This window comes from Citrus sinensis, chromosome 6 (assembly GCF_022201045.2).
Source record: "Citrus sinensis cultivar Valencia sweet orange chromosome 6, DVS_A1.0, whole genome shotgun sequence".
Classification (NCBI taxonomy): Eukaryota; Viridiplantae; Streptophyta; class Magnoliopsida; order Sapindales; family Rutaceae; genus Citrus; species Citrus sinensis.
The window spans coordinates 6,990,968-7,008,477 of record NC_068561.1 but is presented as its reverse complement, the minus strand read 5'-3'; the positions used below and the strand labels follow the sequence as shown (position 1 = coordinate 7,008,477).

The following is a 17,510-nucleotide window of genomic DNA, read 5'->3' as shown; positions in this document are numbered from 1 at the left end:
GATAAGACTAAGCCAAGTTATCTCCATAAAATTTATTTTAGAGTTTGTATCTTGGATTTTTTTTCCTACTTTAATCAATCATTAGTTTCGATGGAAAGATTTTGATGATACCAATACCCAAGACACACATAATACTTTGGACATGTCTATCATCGTTATTTGACTTTCAAGAAGATGTTCTTCTTGGTCTAAAGACCTAATGGTTTCTAAGCTTGATTCTAAATATCAAGCTTTACACTGAATTAGGGCACACAATTGGTATTCTACTGAAGATTATGTTACAGTGCAACCTTTATTTGCTAAAGTCTTGTTTCTAATTAACAGCAATATTCCTTTTAACTTTGGCAATGTGGCTTTTGATTTGACTGTAAAAAATGAAGATGTCTTTTGGAAGTGCCATGCATTACTATTCCTTTTCTTGATTCATCATGTGTTGACATCTCTGGATTATAATTTAGTTGAACAAGATGGGGTTTTTACTTCTTTGCCTATTTATAATGAACAAACCTATCCTGTGTTAAAGTCTTTTAGTGTTGTTGGTGATCAAGATGAAGATACTCAAACTAAAAATTCTCTCCTAGATTTCCACTGTCTATTTTGAGCTTCAACCATTCGCACCACTCTTCAATGCTTGGATGATCAAAGGAAGATGACATTAGGCGTGTTCATTACCCTTGATTTATTTACTTTATACCACCTTTGCTTGTTAGTTTTGATTTTTATCTAATTTAAGATGCTATTTCAATTTTTTCGACTATGCCTCCATCATGCTTTGGCACCTTTTATAAAAAGGCTGAGAGTAATATATTTTAGTTTATTGCCTCATGAAAGGGGGAGAGTAATGTATTTTAGTTGTTTCATATCTATGATGTTTTAGTCTTCTTCACTAAGTTTTTCATCATATCAAGTGTTTTATTAGACATTCTTTATATTTACTTTGGTCTTTTCGAGATGAAGATGTATGTTGTATTGAGAGGATATCGAGGAAAGCTGCAAACACAATTGAAGACGAGAAGTTCTTGTTAAGTAAGGTCGATTAAGTTAGATACAATGAGGTGATGGAAAGAGTAAAAAGGTGTCTAAAATTGTGTAAGAATCCAATAGATTGTAATCTTTTCATTACTTGATGAATTGCTTATTGTCTGGGCGCAGCCCCATGCATGTAGGATTGTGATCAAAACCATGTAAAAATCCTCTATGTGTTTTACTTTCTACAATTTATTGTTGTTAGCATATTTATAATGATTGAAGAGTAAACACGAATAGTGTGGTGAATAGTTACGTTGAACAGTCAATAAACAATACATGGGAATAGTAACTTGTATGAATATTATCACATGAATAGTAATCAATGAATAGTATTTTCAAGATTACTTAATTAGGGGAATTAATTTATCTATTGTTTTATTTTGTCTACATTTGTTTTAATAGATCTAAATTTTTAACAAACTTGAAAAAATGAGTTAACATATTGATATTTAACCAAAAATGTAAGAATATGATCAATGGCGGACCAAGCTAGTTGGATTGGGAAAGCTTGGCTCAAAAAGTTTAGTTCAGTTTGGAGGAACTTGATTTTTTTAATTGTTCACTTAACTCAAATTATTCTTTTTTAATTGAAAAAAGTAATAGTAATAAATTAAAAGAAATCTGCATAAATATTTGGATTTTATCTTTTTTTAAAATTTTGAAAAGGAAAGTAATAAATCAAAGAAAATATCAATAAATATCTTTTTAAAAAATTATGTGGTTGTAAAGATTTGAACTAAGGTCTCTAAAACAATAATAGTTATCGGTAATTATAATGTCTGATACTATCAACAAGATAATTATCTAATAATTATCCAATATTTTGATAAAAACAATTGCCCTCATATTGGCAGCAGAGATTTGAATCACTCTATGTACATTGTGGGATTGATTTATTCTAAACTATTTTGAAAAAGAAAATTGATTCATTATAGGTGTATAGATATTCAAACTGTAATGCATTATTAAAAAGTTGATAAAAATATTCTAATAATTTTTATGCAAAATATTACTAAATTTATAAGCTATTATTAAAAATAATTTAATTAATTTATAATCAATTTTATTAACTTATATTGGAACGTCTGGAACATCTGTTTCATTAGCATAAAGTCATATTTTTTATGTATATTTTCATGTTATTCAAAAAGAAAGAGAGAGAGAGAGAGCATATTTTCATGTAATTTTCATGTAATGCTTGGGGTTCTTTGACAGTTTTATAGTTTAAATTGATTCGTTCGACATTTAGTTAAAAATTACCTATTAAAACCATTATTTTTGTAGCCCACAATATACTCGATTAGGCAAAAATAATAATGATAATAATAAACAACGACTATGTTAGATACAACCGTGTATATTAAGGAAACCCAATAATTGTTTTTTGATACACTGATATTACAATTAGAAATCTTATAATATTTACAATAAAAAATCTATCAGAACTTGTTTTGATGAGCTTTGTAGGATACAAATGAATTTTTTTATTTTTATATAAGACTAGAGGAATATTGACTCTAAAAAAATATCGAGTTCATTCTGGGAGAGAATTGAGTCCCAACCATTGCTGTGACTCGAACCCAAGTATGCAAACTATGACTGCCTCGGTAGCTACCAATGGGCTCTTAGTCCATTGAACGCCTAATAATATGGCCCTGCTAATGTGGTCCATGTAGACTTGATTTATATACATCACCAGAAGTATTTGCTCAAAAAAAATATTTTACAACACTCTACAGTCGCTTTCAATATTGTCATCACTCCACGTGAAACACAATGAAGGTTGGGTTTCAAAGAGATTGAGTGTCTTTCTTATCCTTTCATGTGGCGATTATCTTTTGTTGTAAAAGAGGATAATGCTGTATGCACACAACCGGTACAACCGGTTTTTACACCGTTAATTATTTGTTTTTAATGTGAAAATTTTATGAAAAAAAGAAGAAAGATAAAATTTAAATTAAATGAGGTAAAAGATTTTAGCAATTCTAAATTTTTAAATAGTGCAAAATTATAAAAATAGTATAAATATTTCACAAAATAGTCATATTTTCAATTTTTGTCACATTCCAATATTTATAGTTCATGTTTTTAAGTTTATTTTTCAAATTCCTATTTTTGTTATCATTTATCAAAATTTTGGTAAGTTTTTCAAATCATTTTCACACCAGTTTTTGGTTATATAATTCTACTCTTTTTATTAAATTCCAACTTTTTAAATAGATAATTCAAATTTACTTTTATATCCCAACATTCTCTTAGACTTTTCTAGTTTTAGTTAGTTTTTTCAGTTCTTTTTCCGACCACTTTTAAGTTTTATACTATTTCTACTTTTATTGAATCCTAACATTTTGGATAGATGTTTATAGTTCATGGTGAGATCCCTACTTAACATTAGAATTTATCAAAATATTAGTAAATTATTCCACCTTTTTGGTTATGTTTTTTAGCTCTTGTTCCCACCATTTTTTAATTCCACATTCCCACTCTTTTCATTAAGCACCAATATTTCGAATAATTTTTTTCAGTTTTATATCCCTACTTAGAATTGGAATTTACCAAATTATTAGTATGAAGTTTTAATTTTTTCGTCGAGCTCTTCAACTTTCATTCCCACCATATTATGGTTTCATATTCTTCTTCTTTTGACTAAATTCAAAAATTTTGACTAGATATTTTAAGTTCGCATTTTAGATCCTATTTCTCATTAAATTTTACTTAAAATATTAATAAGCTATTCAATTTTTAAGTTAGAGCTCTCGTCTCTTTTTTTTCCCACTATTTTTTTTATACTATATTCCCATTCCTTTAATTCAATTTTAATGTTTTCAACGAATGTTTCAATACCTACATGTTGTTGGAACTTTTCAAATATTGTTAAGTGGTTCCAACTTTTAGGCTGACTATTCTACTTTTGTTCCCTCTATTTTTTAGTTCAAAATTTAATTAAAACTGTTGTGCAAATTTTAATGTACTCGCAAGCGCACGAATCTATTGTAGTATAGATCTATGGTGACGAGTGTCGATCCCACGAGGAGGTGGATTTTAATTGTGTATAGAATTAATTTTGTAAATGGGTTGTTGGATTTATGGTGGAAATGATTTGGTATATGCTAAAACTTAAATTAAAATGGCGAGAATAAATTGTAAAATTGGAATTGCAATGGCGAGAATAAATTGAAGATAATTCTATTGAAATGACGTACTTGGGTATCTGGATCCGTATCAACATGCATCATGGGCTAAATAATCCGTATTAATGCCAATTAAATCATGAGGGGGGAATCCACACCTCATGAACCACGCTCTAATCAATATGGTGCTAAGGGCTTATCGTGCCAAATAATAATAACCTTGTACTAGAGGGCCGGTGTAATCAAGGCGGTACTAGACAAGATTAGTATTATTTGTCGACGAGAAGTCAAAACATCCACAAAAACTAGAGGGGAAGAGAAAATAAATTTACCAAATTAAGCCCATGACACATGTTGAGACTTCACCTTCAACCCAAGCTTGAAAGAAAATTATCCACTCATAATTGAACTAGGGGCAAAAAGGGAATTTATTAAAATACAAAGAAAATACAAGATGGAGAAGGAATTACAGAAAATGGATCCCAAAAATGGATTCAGAGATATCAGATTAGGGGGGGGAGGCCCCCTTTTTATAGATACATGGAGTAAATCATGGCCATCGGATTAAAAACAGTTTGGACGCTCAGGATTGCGCCACGTCATCAGTCAACAGTCCACGGTTTGACCACGCGGATGAACAGTAACACGGTTTGACCCGACTTTGAACAGTAACGCGGTTTGACCCGGATGAACAGTAACGCGGTTTGGTTGAAAATAATCCTGTGTGATGCATGCACCGTACGCGAGATTTTTCGTCCACTGATATGCTGCCACGTCACCATCAACAGTACATAAGAATTTTAGTCCAACAGGATCGTGACACCTCATCAGTCAATGCCACATCATCGGTCAATGCCACGTCATCATCCGTCTATGTGAACAGTGTCGTGAACAGTAACGTATACAGTACCGTACACGTGAATAGTACCGTACATGTGAATAGTGCCATTTTTCCTTTTATGCTCCTTCTAAGGTTTTCGACCGTCCTGAGTTCAAAAGTGATGTCCGTTTTGCCGTCTGATCTCTCCTTTATTGTGAAATGACTATAATGCCCCTAAAATACATAAAATACTTAATTAAAATAAAACACATGTAATTAAATCACAAGAAGGTTAAATATATAAAAGTAAGGGTTGTTAGTAAGACTTAAAATGTAAAATGACGGTTTTCTCCTTTATAAATATGCATTTTCTAACACTCAACACACCCCCAACCAGCTTATTGCTAGTCCCTAGCAAATAAAGCGAAAACAAAATTCAAATTCAAAATAATTTTTTTTTGTTTTAATAGAAACACTCGTATTTATTCCATCAGATTAATGATAGCAATCAAATAAAAGTATAAGCATTATCTCCAGTCTAAAGCAACATCACACCCACATCAACCATCCACATGAATTAGCCCAGTAGACTTTGTTTTAGCTACTCTCAAGAATGACATGTCAAACCCCAAAATCTCACTGGAAGTAGTGACACTCTCACAAATAAATTAATCCCAATAAAAATAGTCACTCCAATGAATGGTAATTGAGAGAGAAAATAATAAAGAAGTGATATCACATGCTCTCACCAAGATAAAATAAATATGCCCTCAGCTTAGAAATAATACGATCTCAAGTCAAATAAAATGTTAGTCAACCCACTTTATTTATCTTTTTTTTTTTAATTATGCATCACTACATCTTTTTAGCCCATATAACTAGCTTCTACTTCAAACTATAGTTCCCTAAAATCAAGAAGGACTTTTATTAGGGCGAAACGTAGGCTAGGGACATGGCTAACAAAGAAGGAAAATAAGGAAAACAAAGTGTATGTTTGAGAAAAATGCAGAGAATTTTTTTTTTTTTTTTTTTTTTGGAAGTTGCAAGGTGGATTTCACCTATTTTTATTCTTTTGAAACAACAACTTTTGTTTTTGTTTTTGTTTTTTTTTGTTTTTTTTTTGCTTTTATTTGGCATAACTTCACTGAACAAAATAATTATTTACATTTTCTCAAACATAAATAGGTGATGGAACTTATAAGATATCGGGTAATACTCCAAATCGGAGTGGGTCAAGATGATAAGTTGACAAAGAAAAGGTTTTTTTTTTTTTTTTTTTTTTTTTAAGGCTCAAAAGGGTTAACTATGGATATTAAATAAAAGGGATGGCTTGAAAGGCTCAAACGGATCAAAGATGGCCTCTCCATCGTCTTTTAGGGCTCTAAATAATCTTCCATATCTACTAGTTAGATGGGCCTCCAAATGTAGCAACACACTCTTTTTTCTTTTTCTTTTTTTCTCTTTTTTTTATTTTACATTTTTTTTTTAAGGGTTAACTCAAAAGTAATTTAGAGATCGTGTATAAAATAATAAACTGCTAAGCTGTATAAAGAGTGGGCAAAAGGGTTATTCTCCAAGAAAAATAATAGGCTCAAAAACTCACTTGGTACTTATTATGACATGTTCATTCCTTCAAGCAACTCACATTTGTCTCCGACATCAACATGTAAAGTAGCAAACATAGCGTAACATCACTTAAGACCAAAGATAATACAAATACTAAAATTTGAAATTAATCATGTTATCCAATGTTAAAACAAATCACACATTTTTTTTTTTTTTAAACATCATTCTACCCCCCAACCTATTCTAAACATGAAAGAAAAATATGCATGCAGAAATGTGAAAATGATGTATAAAAACTAATTAGAAAAGTTACACGTAAAATGATAGAAAACGAAAATGATTTTTTTTTTAAAAGAAGATGCGTTTCTAGAGGAACTACACTCCATATTCAGCCATCTTCGACTCAAAAGTTGGAAAATGTATATTTATAGAGGAGAAATTAAAGAAGAAAAATAAACATAAACACATAATAAAGAAAAAGAAAATGTCTGAATTTTTTTTTTTTTTGAATTTTTTTTTTTCAAACAATGAAGATGCGTTTCTAGAGTAACTACACTCCATATTCAGCCATCTTCAACACAAAAAGTTAGCAACAGTTAGTTTCTACAACAAAAAATTAGTAAAAACTTAACCAAAATTCCACAATTGTCGACTATTCCCTCCCCCCAACCAGAACGAAACATTGTCCTCAATGTTTGAAATGAAAGAAGTAGAGTTTAGAAGACATCACCTGGATAGTGCAAAACAGAAGAAAATATTTACAGGCGGAGAGTTAAATCTAATTTGTACTTCTTACTGCGGCTACTGTTACCATCATTATTTGGACTCTCCAACACAAAGGTCCAGGGGTCTGGCTCCGGTCGATAAGCTTGTAACATATCAAGTAGCTCATTAGCAGTGTGAGCACAAATAAAGAGTTTTTTCGCATTAGAGGGAATGAAATAGTTTTTTATTGCATGGTTAAGAAATGCGATAAAGCCATCATAAAAGTTATTGACATTTAACAAACCGATGGGTTTCTGGTGAATGTGTAGATGGGCCCAAGATGCTAGTGTCATAAGTGCCTCTAGTGTTGCAAGATCTCCTGGAAGGAAAATAAAAGCATCAGCATAATTAAGCATTTCAGTTATTCTTTCTTGCATACCTGAGACGACTAACTCTTCTCCAGTTGATGAGTCAGACGAACTGCCCAATGGTTTTAGGACTCTTGGGATGATGCCTAACACTTGACTTCCTTTGATAAAAGCTGCTTCGGAGACCATTTTTGATAACCCTCGGTTACCTCCTCCATACACCAAATGTAAATTTCTCGCTGCTATGCTTCGACCAAGATCTATGGCTGCCTCAACGAACTCTTTATGTTTGCCATAGGTAAATCCAGAAAGCACACAAATGTTCTTGAATTGTCTATTGGGAGTAGCTGCCATTGGAATATTTCTCAAAAACAATTTGTGAGTGTTTGACAAAAGAAATCACATTTAAGAGTCTTGGTGATAGTGGGTCACAGCTGTGAATGAGGTAACATGTTAGTGTCAAATAACGCATGAAGCACATGGCTCGCGAGTCAAAAAGAAAACAGTAAAAAGGAAAAAGCAAACAGTAATAAAATTATTAAAGACAATAATGAAAACAATAAAACAACAGTGAAATGAAATAAAATAACAGTAAAGTAAAAGGATATTTACACGTAGTTGCGACTGTGGCTCACATCTTCCTCTGGTTTTACGTCCAGAAACGGCTTGAACGCCCTCTATGGGTCGAGGATAGGCTTCCTATCCAGTTTTCTTATAAACTGGCAAACAGGGTCGTTTATAGTCAGATTCCCGAGACTATATCGTGCATGCTCTTTCTGGAATAATGGCCATAACTGGAGAATCGCTCCTTGCACATATCCACTGGGATGCGTTTCAAGAGACAAAAGGATATCATCCAATGACTCCTTATTCAAGCCATCCCTAATGAATTGAATCTTATCTTCCCTGTTATCAGACACCATTCCTAAAGAACATGGGTTTTTATTGCAACTCATTCTGGCACACTTATGACAAGCAACAGAAATTCTTCGAGCTCGTCGTTTTCTTGCATAATTTCCTTTACCACAACCAGGCATGTATGCAATAAATTTTGGAGGTAACTCACCTGCCGATCGTACTTTAGCCTCGATTAACCAACGGATGTCAGCAGGTATGTTATTCCTCATGAGTAATCGCATGCGTTCGGACCGAGCTTTATAGATCGTAAGGAGGGCATTCTGAGGAAGTGAAGGGAATCGCTTGTGAAGCTTCGCTAGAATCTCGTTTCTGTCCATACCTTCGCCTCAGAATATCAGTTATTATGGGAAACTGAAGTAACCGACTTGATTGTCACGGAGTACCGTTATCCGCCACTTCACCGGGGTAACAAACTAAAGCACACAAATAGAAAAACAAATTAAAACACACAAAGAAAATTAAAATCGTCCTCTTATTGAATTTACCTCAAGCTCCAACTGGATGTCGTAAACACTTCTCTCAATGTCTCTGAGTTAGTGTTCTAAACCCTCAACATAGGCTACTAACTCTGGTGGTTGTAGAGACCAAATGCGATGTGTTTTACAAAATTGAATCTGTCTTTTGAGATGAGTTTTGACACGTTGAAGTGGTTTAAGAATGTTCAGGAGGAACGGTCTAAGTATGAGACTCATGATTAAAAATGATAAGAGAAAACTTAATGGTAAAATAAACACACTTATGCAAAAACAATTTCAATTAGCAAAAGAATAATAATAAAAAGAAAGAAAGAAAAATCAAATCAACGAAAAGAAAAAAAAATCAATTCAAATTTGGTGGGTCACTCAAATTTATTTCGGTGTCTTCTTCATGTGGTTGGTACTCTAGATATGGCTTTAATCTTTGACCATTAACTTTAAACGTGACACCATTCTTTGGGTCTTTAATTTCAATTGCCCCATGTGGAAAAACAGTATGAACAATAAATGGGCCAGACCAACGAGAGCGTAACTTACCTGGGAATAGGTGCAAGCGAGAATTGAATAAAAGCACTTTCTGACCTGGAGTGAACGATTTTCTCATAATTTGCTTATCATGGAAGACTTTCATTCGTTGCTTGTAAATCTTGGCATTTTCGTACGCGTCATTGCGAATTTCTTCAAGTTCTGCCAGCTGTAATCTTCTTTCTGAGCTGGCTTGCTGCATGTCAAAATTGAATTTCTTGATGGCCCAATATGCACGATGCTCGAGTTCCACAGGTAGGTGGCAAGCTTTTCCATACACTAGCCTGTAGGGTGACATCCCAATCGGGGTCTTGAAAGCCGTTCTATATGCCCATAAGGCATCATCAAGTCTTAATGACCAATCTTTTCTGTCCGGCCTCACCGTTTTTTCTAATATGTGCTTTATTTCTCGATTGGAGATCTCAACTTGGCCACTGGTTTGCGGATGATACGGGGTCGCCACTTTGTGTGTGATTGAATACTTTGTCAAAAGAGCTTTGAATGCTTTGTTACAAAAGTGGGCACCACCATCACTGATTATTGCTCGAGGGAATCCAAAGCGTGAAACAATGTTGCTTTTTAAAAATGCTATTACCACCTTGTGATCATTGGTCCTACATGGAATTGCTTCTACCCATTTTGATACGTAGTCAACAGCAACCAATATGTATTGATGGCCAAAAGAAGGGAGAAAGGGTCCCATGAAGTCGATACCCCATACGTCAAAAATCTCAACCACTAAAATTGGATTTAGTGGCATCATGTTCCTTCGTGTAATGCTTCCCATTCGTTGACACCTATCACATGAAGAACAAAAAGTGTAAGCGTCTCGAAATATAGATGGCCAATAGAAACCACATTGTAAAACTTTAGTCGCTGTCTTCTTAGCACTGAAATGGCCTCCACAAGCTTGTTCATGGCAGAATGAAAGGATATTCTGAATTTCACTTTCTGGGACACATCGTCTAACAATTTGATCCGCACAATACTTGAACAAATACGGGTCATCCCAAAAGAAATTCTTTATCTCTGCAAAGAATTTAGCCTTGTCTTGCTTGGTCCAATGCTCTGGAAGTTTACCTGTAACAAGATAATTAACTATATCAGCATACCAAGGTAATACTTCCACACTCATTAATTGTTCATCTGGAAATGACTCATTTAATGGTAATTGTTCTATAATTGTGTCAAAATGGAGACGAGAGAGGTGGTCCGCCACAACATTTTCTGTCCCTTTTTTATCTTTGAATTCCAAGTCAAATTCCTGCAAAAGTAACACCCAACGAATTAGTCTGGCTTTTGCATCTTTCTTTGTGAGAAGATATTTAAGAGCAGCATGATCTGTGAATATAATTATTTTACAACCAATGAGATATGATCGAAATTTTTCCAATGCAAACACTACTGCTAGCATTTCTTTTTCAGTAGTTGAATAGTTCAACTGTGCATCATTCAATGTCATACTAGCATAGTAAATAACATGGGGAATTCGATCAACTCTTTGTCCTAATACTGCTCCTACTGCATAATCAGATGCATCACACATTAGCTCAAATGGTAAGTTCCAGTTTGGGGCCTGAATGATGGGTGATGGTGTCAACAACTGTTTTAATTTTTCAAACGCCATAAGACATGAATCATTAAAGATAAAAGGTACATCCTTAGCAAGTAAATTGCATAAGGGTCTAGAAACTTTGCTAAAATCTTTAATGAAACGTCTATAGAAACCAGCATGCCCAAGGAAAGATCTTACTTCTCTGACTGTTTTGGGTGGAGGAAGATTAGAAATGAGATCCACCTTGGCTTTGTCAACCTCAATACCTTTGCTCGAAATGATGTGACCGAGAACAATACCTTGTTTTACCATAAAATGGCATTTCTCCCAATTTAAGACCAAGTTCTTCTCGATACATCTCTGCAGAACTAGTGTTAGATGATGTAAACATTGATCAAACGAGTCACCAAAGACAGAAAAATCATCCATAAAGACTTCAAGGAATCGTTCCACCATATCAGAAAAAATGCTCAACATGCATCGTTGAAATGTAGCAGGTGCATTACATAATCCAAATGGCATTCTCCTATATGCAAATGTGCCAAAAGGGCAAGTGAAAGTAGTTTTCTCTTGATCTTTTGGTGCTATGGGAATCTGATTATATCCTGAGTAACCATCTAGAAAGCAATAAAATTCGTGGCCTGCTAATCTATCAAGCATTTGATCAATAAATGGTAAAGGAAAATGGTCTTTACGTGTGACAGAATTCAATTTTCTATAATCAATGCATACACGCCTTCCTGTAGTTACTCTAGTTGGTATCAATTCATTATCGGCATTCGTAACTACTGTGACTCCTGACTTTTTGGGGACAACTTGTACAGGACTGACCCATGAACTATCAGAAATGGGGTAAATGATACCTGCATCTAATAGCTTAAGGACTTCAGTTCTAACCACTTCTTTCATATTAGGATTTAACCGACGTTGCATTTCCCTAGTAGATTTAGCATTTTCATCAAGGTGAATGTAATGCATGCAGTCTACTGGGTTTATACCTTTGATGTCTGCTATGGTCCATCCTAATGCCCCTTTATGCTCTTTTAAAACATCCAACAACTTACCTTTTTGTTCGTCATTGAGGGATGATGAGATGATTACCGGCAGAGTGCTTTCTTCTCCCAAAAACGCATATTCCAAAGTGTTGGGCAATGGTTTGAGCTCGAGTTTCGGTGGTGATTCTGATGATGGAATGAGTTGCTTCTCTAATGGTGCTAGTTGTTCAACTCTTGACTTCCATTTATTAGTGTCCATAGATGGTGCTGAGTCAAGCAGGGCATTGACCTCTTCGACCGATCTGTCAATATCAAAATCAAAACCAAAGTGAGTTAAGCATGTCTGTAAAGGATCATCACTAAGGTTTGAAACAAAAGTGTCATCAACTAATGCTTCTATTAAATCCACATCAACAATTCCATCATCTGCACTGTGAGGTTGTTTGGCAATGTTGAAAATGTTTAGCTCCATAGTCATGTTGCCGAAGGACAACTGCATATTTCCAGTCCTGCATTGAATGTGAGCATCCGCAGTTGCCAAGAAAGGTCGGCCTAGAATAATGGGGATGTGCTTCCTTGAATCCTGTATTGGTTGAGTGTCAATTACAATGAAATCAACAGGAAAATAAAACTTGTCTACCTGGATAAGCACGTCCTCCACAATACCACGAGGTATTTTCGTGGACCGATCTGCAAGTTGTAACACCACTGGAGTTGGGTGTAATTCTCCCAGTCCAAGTTTCACAAACACAGAGTAAGGCAATAAATTTACACTAGCTCCTAAATCCAACAAAGCATTCTCAATTGTGTGGTTCCCTATACTACATGAGATAGTGGGGGAGCCTGGGTCTTTGCATTTTAAAGGAATTTTATGTTGGAGTATAGAACTAACGTTTTCTGTTAAAAATGCCTTCTTTTGAACATGCATATTTCTCTTTTTAGTACAAAGGTCTTTAAGAAACTTGGCATAAGATGGAACTTGTTTAATAGCATCAAGCAAAGGGATGTTAACACTTACCTGTTTGAAGATTTCAAGAATCTCACCTGTGGATTTTCCCTTCTTGCCTTTCGCTAACCTCTGAGGAAATGGAGCTTTCGGAATGTATTCTCGTGGGTTGGTTTCTTCTTTCTCCTCCGGTGATGAGTCCTCAACATTCACAGGTACAATTTGATTTTCTTTTTTCACCGGCATCTCCACTTTGTTGTCGACTTCCTTTCCTTTTCGCAAGGTCATTACTGCTTTGATCTCTCCATGCTGCTGTGGTGAACTGGTACTTGCTTCATGTACTCCTTTAGGATTAGGCACTGGTTGACTTGGAAACTTGCCTTTCTCAACAGTCATTGCCAAGGTCTGAACTGAAGAAGCAAGTTGTCCCACCATCTTCTCGAGGCTTGAAACTGATTGGGCTTGTGAATTGAAGCCTGCTCTCAACTCATTTCGTAGTCCATCAATGGTGCGGTTCTGTTGCTCAATCGTGGAGTGAGTAACATTCCTGAAATTCTGGAATGCATCCTCCCATGGTCTAGGTTGAGAGTGGTTCTGGTTCTGATTGTATGGTCTAAATGGTGGTTGAGAGGCTTGAGAAATTTGAGGAATTGGTTGCATTGGTGGAGCTGGAGCTGCTGGTCCATTCTGTTGGAGTCCTTGAGACCATGAAAAATTGGGGTGGTCTCTCCATCCAGGGTTATATGTGTTGGAGTATGGGTTGTAATTCGATGGTTTTCTCATTACACCTATGGCATTGGCTTGATCTGAGTATGAGTCATGGTCATGTGGCTCTGTTGATTTAGCAGTCGATAATGATGCTATTTGTCGATAGAGACCTTCAATTATCGCTTTGACTTCTTTAATTTCTGAACTTGATTCGCCAATTTGAACCTCATTCACTCCTTTAATTCTTCTAGTAGTCCTGAGTGATCGACTCCGTTGTTGGGAATTATCTGCTTGTCGCTGGAAGAATTCCCAAATTTCTGATGCACTTTTTGACATTAGCTCTCCTCCACTTGTTGCCATTAGCCATTCTTGCACATTTGGTAGTAATCCCTCCAAAAAGTATTGACATTGGTGCCATTTTTCGTACCCATGATGTGGACACTTCAAGAGTAGCCCATTAAATCGCTCCCATGTTTCAAAAAATTGCTCGTCCTCTCTCTGGGTAAACTCCGAGATTTCCCTGCGAATAGCATTGGTTTTATGCACTGGAAAATATTTATTTAAAAATTTTGTAACCATTTGTTCCCATGATGCAATGTTATTAGCAGGCAATGTATTAAGCCATGAACGAGCTCTATCTTTTAAAGAAAATGGGAATAGTCTAAGTTTAACATCATCATCTGAAAAATTCTCATATTTGAATGTTTGACAAATGGCATGAAAATCATTCAAATGATTATATGGATCCTCATTTTCTAGGCCATAAAATGTAGGGAGACAATTTAACACACTAGGTTTTAATTCAAAACTCCTAGCAGCTACATTTGGGTATCTTATGCATGACGTGCTCAAATTAGCTAAGGGACTAAAATAGTCCTTAAATGGCCTCTCCTGTGGTGCTTGTAAATCCATTTTATTTTTAACGTGTTTGTGTGTGCGAAGTGTTTTTTCTAATTCAAGGTCTATAGGTTCAAGATTAGGTAATAATGATCTACAACCATGCATGCGAAATAAATAAAAATAAAGATGCAAACAAAACAAAAAATAAAGATGGGAACAAAACAAATAAAAATAAAGAAGAGGAAGAAATTACGATACTAACCTTATTGCGCTATTACAACCTTTCTATAAAAATACACAAAAATAAATACGTGAAAGAAATTAACTAAAAATTAAATTAATAAGATAAACAAAAAAAAAATTACAAAGAAAAATAAATGGAAAATTAAATTACAAAATTTTAAAGAAGAGAAAAAGAAAAGAAATACTAACCTTTAAATGTAGATTCACTTTTTTTTTTCTTTTTTTTTTTAATAATAAAAAAAATACAAGAAAACAAATAAAAGAAATTATTCACAAAAATTAATTCTATGAATTAAAATTACTTACCTCCCCGGCAACGGCGCCAAAAACTTGTTGTGCAAATTTTAATGTACTCGCAAGCGCACGAATCTATTGTAGTATAGATCTATGGTGACGAGTGTCGATCCCACGAGGAGGTGGATTTTAATTGTGTATAGAATTAATTTTGTAAATGGGTTGTTGGATTTATGGTGGAAATGATTTGGTATATGCTAAAACTTAAATTAAAATGGCGAGAATAAATTGTAAAATTGGAATTGCAATGGCGAGAATAAATTGAAGATAATTCTATTGAAATGACGTACTTGGGTATCTGGATCCGTATCAACATGCATCATGGGCTAAATAATCCGTATTAATGCCAATTAAATCATGAGGGGGGAATCCACACCTCATGAACCACGCTCTAATCAATATGGTGCTAAGGGCTTATCGTGCCAAATAATAATAACCTTGTACTAGAGGGCCGGTGTAATCAAGGCGGTACTAGACAAGATTAGTATTATTTGTCGACGAGAAGTCAAAACATCCACAAAAACTAGAGGGGAAGAGAAAATAAATTTACCAAATTAAGCCCATGACACATGTTGAGACTTCACCTTCAACCCAAGCTTGAAAGAAAATTATCCACTCATAATTGAACTAGGGGCAAAAAGGGAATTTATTAAAATACAAAGAAAATACAAGATGGAGAAGGAATTACAGAAAATGGATCCCAAAAATGGATTCAGAGATATCAGATTAGGGGGGGGAGGCCCCCTTTTTATAGATACATGGAGTAAATCATGGCCATCGGATTAAAAACAGTTTGGACGCTCAGGATTGCGCCACGTCATCAGTCAACAGTCCACGGTTTGACCACGCGGATGAACAGTAACACGGTTTGACCCGACTTTGAACAGTAACGCGGTTTGACCCGGATGAACAGTAACGCGGTTTGGTTGAAAATAATCCTGTGTGATGCATGCACCGTACGCGAGATTTTTCGTCCACTGATATGCTGCCACGTCACCATCAACAGTACATAAGAATTTTAGTCCAACAGGATCGTGACACCTCATCAGTCAATGCCACATCATCGGTCAATGCCACGTCATCATCCGTCTATGTGAACAGTGTCGTGAACAGTAACGTATACAGTACCGTACACGTGAATAGTACCGTACATGTGAATAGTGCCATTTTTCCTTTTATGCTCCTCCTAAGGTTTTCGACCGTCCTGAGTTCAAAAGTGATGTCCGTTTTGCCGTCTGATCTCTCCTTTATTGTGAAATGACTATAATGCCCCTAAAATACATAAAATACTTAATTAAAATAAAACACATGTAATTAAATCACAAGAAGGTTAAATATATAAAAGTAAGGGTTGTTAGTAAGACTTAAAATGTAAAATGACGGTTTTCTCCTTTATAAATATGCATTTTCTAACACTCAACAAAAACCTAGTCATTGATGAAATTGATGAAAGAAAGATGGGGCAGAGCATTTAGAGCTGTAATTGCTTGTGCTTGAGCAACATCATCTCCATTCTTCTCTAACTGATTTATCTGATAAATCAAAACAGTCAAGTAAGATTGTTATTTATTTGTAAATACTGTTAAAAGCATGTACTGTCACCATCAACTCAATAAAAAATAATAAAAAATAAAAACAAAGAGGATATCACTTCACGAACTCAAAATATTTCTCTCACTTTCTTGCTAACCAAACATGCATTTTCTTCTCTCAAAACCTCGTCTTCCCACTCAATTCAACCAAACACGCCAATTTGTCGTCTTTCTCACAATGGCAATGTTGGGGAAATGTGCTCTTTAAAAGCATATCTGTTTATTTAATTGTAATAAATAATTTTTCTAACTAATAAAATAAATGCAATATTTTATTCAAATATCTTAATTGCTTTAATATTTTGATTAAAGTCCATTTAATCATATTATATGTATTTATGTGATCACCATGTGGATTCACAGAAAACATAAATACCAGTTATCTCATGATTAAATAAATTTAGTTCGCAGTTGATAAATAAAGTTGGGCACTTTATTTAGGTATAGACTGTAATGAATTCATTGAATGATTTGTCTTAATCATGCATGAATTTATTGATGTAGTACGACTACATTGAACATGATCACATATGAGATTTAATTAACTTTGTAATAATTGTCAGACTTATTAAATCTCATAGGCATTGATTTTACTGTAATCTTAATCTTGAGTTAATTATGATTTCATGATTGTAATTGTTATTCTATTTGAGTTACCAATGGGCACGACACATACTTGTGGTCAAGATTACCCGGTATCTTGGTGGGAGCAATTATGAGTATTGGAGTTATGGATTAACAATATAGAATTTGTACAACACATCTCTTTATGGGTTTTCGGCACTTGATCATAGAATTC

At 34.5% G+C, this 17,510-nt stretch overlaps 1 non-coding gene and 1 pseudogene across 1 annotated transcript; one reads left to right on the top strand and one right to left on the bottom strand.

The window, feature by feature from the left end:
- Window positions 1–13,594, bottom strand: part of LOC127903084 (uncharacterized) — a 75,773-nt pseudogene extending 62,179 nt beyond the window's left edge.
- A 572-nt stretch (window positions 13,595–14,166) lies between these two features.
- On the top strand, window positions 14,167–14,270 carry LOC127903616 (small nucleolar RNA R71). Its single transcript, XR_008056325.1, has one exon. It is a non-coding gene; the product is annotated as a small nucleolar RNA R71 (small nucleolar RNA).
- Window positions 14,271–17,510: the final 3,240 nt, after the last annotated feature.